This window comes from Amia ocellicauda, chromosome 10 (genome assembly GCF_036373705.1).
Source record: "Amia ocellicauda isolate fAmiCal2 chromosome 10, fAmiCal2.hap1, whole genome shotgun sequence".
NCBI classification, from domain to species: Eukaryota; Metazoa; Chordata; class Actinopteri; order Amiiformes; family Amiidae; genus Amia; species Amia ocellicauda.
In genome coordinates this window covers 29,870,877-29,877,036 of record NC_089859.1, presented here as the reverse complement: position 1 = coordinate 29,877,036, position 6,160 = coordinate 29,870,877, and positions in this window count along the sequence as shown.

The window sequence follows — 6,160 nt, the reverse complement described above, 5'->3', positions numbered from 1 at the left end:
TGTTTACTGTTGTTAACAGCGTTGTGCGCAGTGCAGCGACCTTGGTTATTTGTCATTTCAGTTTAATAATCATTTAAACCTACAGTAAACACCACGCAGACAGAAACACATTGACAAAAATCCCCTTTACTCCTTTTCAAGATAGAAAATAAGCCGAGTTTTCCGTTAGGTTATGCGTTAAAAAGTACTGGTGCCCAGCGGGAGAAAAGAAGCACTAAGACATTGATGTAAGATGTCTTATTAATACAAATGTATACAATTAATAAATAGCAAATAAAATAAAAAAACGGAATCCCTCTTGTCTTGGTAAACTCAAGTGTACTTCTTACGTTTTAGTTTACTTTTATGCATATATAAGATTATTCATAATACTAATACTAATATTGTTGTTGTAGGTGTTGTAACAGTAGTGTAGCATGAATAGCCTTGGAATTTTTAATGGCAAATATCTGATTTATCTTGAAAGTACCATTTGTGCCAAATTTGTTGGAAAAGAAAGTGGAATGAAAAGCATCTGTAAGCTTGTACTATGTAGCAGGAATACATTTGAATTTCCACCCACACAAGGAGGTGTAAGCCTTTAATAAAGCCGAAGGACAGTGGAATATATAAGAGCCATGCCAGTCACAGCATTATATATTAACAGTAGGGCCTTGAAACAGGCTGTACATTGTAAGAGCTAAGCAATGAAGAAAACGTGTGTGTGTGTGTGTGTGTGTGTGTATGTGTGTGTGTGTGTATATATATATATATATATATATATATACACACACACACACACATAATTTCATTATGCAATGTTCCTGAAGCCAAGTCAATTATTTGTTTATTTTGTATTGAAAATGGTTTAGCAGTTATAAAGTTCGGCTGCTATTTTTATTTCCTCCTCACAATGCCAATACTTTCATACTAAATATGATAAATGTTGATGAAATGTAGATACTGGTGATGAAATTTGAAGTTTCTAATGGTATGATGTCTTTACATTTGTGCCTGGTAACAAATTAAAACCCAGTCCCTAACTTGAATGCTGAGGAAGCAGTTTCACCCAATGCATTTCTCAAATGAATGGCAATCTCATAAAATAACAAACAAAAGATGCATTTAAAAAAAAGTCAGAGTAAGCAGGAATGATTGCAATGGCCATAACAATTGCTATTTAACAATACTTATATTAGTATATGCAAGTTGTTTTACAAATTAAAATAACATTTCAATTTAAATGGTTAAATGCATCTTTCCACTTTCCATAAGTCACCTTGATTCTCTGCTTTTGTTTCAAATCTATGATATCGATCAAGTCAGAGAAAATTACCCATCCATAAAAATTCAATTAGTTAATTCTTACGTTTTCTTTAGGGGAACCACATGCATCTGATCCCTTTTAATTATATTATTTTATCTCTTTGTCAATTTACAAAGCTTCCCTGCAGAATTACATAAACACTGCCGAGAGAGGTTATTGATAGGACACCAATCTTATATGAGTTTTAAGAAACAACCAAATCATTTTCTATTAATTGAAAGCCTGTGGGAGTTACAAAAAGTGTTCACTCAGTGATAAGAAGAAGAAAAAAAACATTAGAGTCTGGAAAGTAGGCTAACCTTTTTCATATTGTAATTTGTTCTTAAAAAATAACTCAATGGCTGCGATTTAAGACATTCTATTTGAACAAAATCCATTCTAGTTCAGTGAGACAAACGTCTCCGTTCAGTGCTGCACTCTATAGAACCTATTGATCTTTTCCTTCCTTTTTGTACTTCTACTCATACAACTGCAAAGGCGGTATTCTGCAGAAATGGTTGTTCTTTGGTTCTTGTAGATCATATTAATATGGCTTTAATGCCTTCTGCCACAAAAGTCTATTGCATTATTAGGGGGGTGAATGAGGGGTCAGGACTCTGTGCAGGCATTGGCAGAAAAAGCAGTGTTTGCCAGTTTAATCCTAGGGGAGTGCTCAGTGTGTTGGGGGAGTTGGGCTTTTGAAAGACTGTATCAAATAGGACTCCAAATAAACTCTACTTATGGCCTTGTGTTCTTATGTTCTACCAAGATCAGCCAATGCTGGGAGGCATTGGACTGGTTCCCTAATCATCACCACTTCTACTGAACTTCAAGTTTCTCTTTCATTTGCCCCTAGACTCAAACACAAAAACTCTTGGGTAGTAGTTTAGTCATTATTTTTGTGTTGCATAGGAAGACAGTTTGTAGTAAAACAATCAGAATATGATTTTATTGTCTGACCTGTACCCAATTATGAAGCAAAATTAATTATTTATAGGCCCAAATAGTGTGTGTGCCACCTTTTGAAGTTTTGTTGTTGAAGCAGGAAAATGCTAAAAAAACAAACAAACAAACAAAAAAAACTCCATCAAGTGTCTATGATTTTTTAATTAGTCATTGTTCTAGATATTGATATTTTTTGCTCCAAAAACATTTACTTTGACCACATAATTCAGTTGACATAAGAAAAAGTGCCTGAAATGTGATTTATACACATAGGATTTGATGTGAATATTTATGTGTGTGTGTACGGTTATTATAAATGTTATTGTTATTCCTGTTCCTGTCATTAAATTACAAAACATCAGTAAATTGTGATTCTTCTAATTATGTTACCACCTGTACCCTGATTACAATTACTGTACATCATTTTGAGAGTACTGAACATGTAAACTCAGGTTCATAAACAAAATCAGCAATGTAATAACAATTAGTTACCTGTTTTCACTCAACAGAACAAAGTGTCCACAATGGTGCAGGGACAATAGAGCATGAAAAGCATCTACAGTAAACAATTGTTTTTAACCCTTAGTTAAACAGTTGGTGTCTTAAAATATTACAGCAGTACATAACTTGCATTTTCAGCAATCTATAACACTTGCTACTGACCTTTATTATTGTTTGTTTTTGTACCGCATACAAAATCTATATATTCTGATTAATAATAATAATTGTAATATTGGTATTAATAGTACATGTTTTGAAGAATTCCAACTCGTATAGATAATCATTTATTTCTGAGTGGACGGGATGGTTGCATTACTGCTACTGGCTTTATGTATCGCATGAAAACTTTCAGCTACACTACTGAATGCAGTGCAATAGCATGAAAACCACATTGTCACAATGCACAGATCTACTTTGTCAGAAAATCTATAAAGGCAGTAGAGGTGAGAAGGCATAACACTAGCCTTACATAATGTTTTTGAATAAAGTGAAACCGACTAATGTTGAATATATTTGCAATGATGCTATAAGGAACTACAAAAAGTCTCCAAATTAAGTGCTTTGATGTTTTCTCTCAATAGTGCTAATGCCCGCATCTAAAATCTGCCAAAACCAACACGGTCAGAAAGAGAGTGTCCAAACACACTGACAGAGTAAAACCATACTTGAACAGTTTCCCTCACATTTTGTCTTCAAACTTAGCTGTCACTAGGTGGATGAGAAAACAACAGACCATGTAAGTGAGCTTGTGGATGATCCGTTTTCATGTTTGTTTTGATGAAAATAATTGAACACGGTTGTTATGTGCCTATTATACAAGAGCTTCTACTGGATAGTGAATCAATTCTAGGTGGCCGTGCAACTGAAAGAAATCTGGCGTGGTGCTTTCACATAACTCTTGGTCTGTAAGGGGTGTCAAACAGACAGATAGGGGTATACAGTTATCCAGGGAGCTCCCTTCAAATTGTCTGTATATAGGAGGACACACACCGATGTTCTCTGGCTCAACTCTACTAGCCCATTAAAGTCAGTCTTTGGACACTCCAGCTTTTGAAGTCATCACTGCTAACAACTTTTCTGCAAATTGGAGGGAAAAAAAGTGGTCCTATGTGATATAACCTGTACAAGAAATTGACTACAACTGTTTTAAATTGTGTACATGAAGGCCAGCATTTGTTTATATTTGTCAAACACTGGGCAGTCACACATTTTCATTTTTCTAATTACCAATAAAATATGACATGATTACAGGAATTAGATGGGCCAAAATTACATTGGAGTGAAGACACTTCTTCAAACCGAAAATTGTGTGGGATGGGATCAAACTCCCCAGCCACCTTGTTAAGGGGACTCTGGGTTTCTTTGAAAAACAGCTTGATGATATTCTTGGATCATTAGGCAAACCAATTATTAATATGGACTGAATGGACTTCTCTCGGTTGTAACCTTTCTTACATTTTACTTTGATCTTTCCCCATGTTTGGTAGTAGAGATCTGTATGGTCATTGAAAACTTCCATAAGAAACCTGAGGCTAAAAAACTAATTAGGAATTTTGAACAGTAGGATGGAGAACAATGATGTACTCATTTTAATTGTGTATACCCTTTCTTTTATAATAGATCACGTGCAGCTGTTTCTTTTATTGTATAAGAGATGTTATCTCATTCAGTTTGTGTGAGGGGACCACAAAATGAAACTGAGTGGTTCTGGCTGCACAAATTATGTGAAATGAATTTATTTACAAATGCACATACTATTAAACACACAGATATCTTATACAGTGGAATAAACAACAACATACATTTTTGTTAAACAATAGCTGCTCTGTGATTTGCTGGTTTTTCATGTGATTTATCATATATAGACAGCATTTTATTTTGTGTCCCATTGCAGCAGATACATGTAATGCTTTTCTTTTTTTGTAGTGTTCTCAAATTTAAAACATTACTCAAATTACACCTTAGGTCAACAGCTTGTTCTGTATGGACTAATTAAGATGGTTTATACCACATATGGAACAGTATATTGGGACCTGTCATATGCATTAACGGGAAAATCTACTTTACTGACCATACTATAATTGTGCACAATTTATCACAGGACATATCCTGACCAACCTTCACTTTCAAACTCCAATGCGTCTCGGACCATTACAACGATGGGGAAAGATCCATTCAAGCGCATTGACCTATAGAGACTGCAAGGGCATGAAATGACCATGTCACCAATTCTCTCAAGAAAATAATATACCTCAGCAACACCAGCAAAACAGAAACTCGACCATTAAAAGAGCAACCCACTCACAGATGTTGTTTACACCCTACTGAATCCTACTTTTTCCTGCAAGTGATTTGGTTTTTCCAGGACTGCTTGTATAACATTACATAAAATGCAAATGAAAAATTACAATAACTGAAAAAATAAATGTTGTCAAGCCATTTCTGCAGAATTGGTGACACCCAAAACCATGACACGACTGGGCTAGCATGTGCTGTTTTCAGACTGCCGTACGGCTATCCTGTCACGCTAAAGGCAATGTTGCATTCAATTTCTTTTCACACCATTTTTGCATTGAAAGGTAGAAATTTGAACTAATGAGAATTCTGAAACCTGTAAGTGAAGTTGACATTTAAAAGCAATTCCACTTTAAAGTGAAAGTGGGAAAATTGGTGTTTAGCACATTTCTTTAAAATGATACAGTTTTGTCACCCCCTCCACTATTACTTATAAGCTACGGAAGCAGTGTTATTAGAAGGCTGTATGCATGAGAGGGAGAAGAAAGTCGACCAGAACTTGGCAGCTCTGCCTGCGTGTCTCATACATTTCCAGATGTGAAAAGTGTGGCTTCACAGGAGGCTGTGTCTGAATGTACCCAGACTAATGTATTTTTGCTTTTGAGTGACATCCTTCCCTATTTAAACCTGCAGGACATTTCTTGATTAAACTAAGACTCACCACAAAGCCATGACTGCCCACCTGCAAATGCATATTCTTTTGATTTTCTCAGAACTTATATAGCGCAAAATGGCGTGGAGCCATCTCTTCAATTGTTCTGTGGCAAAAAAAAATCGACATACCTAACATTTCAGTATTTTAAAAATGTAAAAAAATTTCCTCCACTTTAATGAAATCACAGCCAAACAGAAATATATTTTTTGTGCTGTTGCCTCTCAAGTTTTTGACATGTCTAAATGTTATTGGCAACAATTTCTCTTTCTGACATATGTATTTTTGTGGAATCTCAAGATCCTACATGATGAGTGACAATTCGGTGTAAGTTGTGGAATTGCTCAAAATGAATCTCTGTGAAAATGAACATATATTAGGAATGTTATACTACTGAAATTAGGCAACACATTTGTCTATTATGTACTTCATAGTTGTGTTGTCTAACTTCCCAATATAGCCTTACAAGCTTTACAGATTTG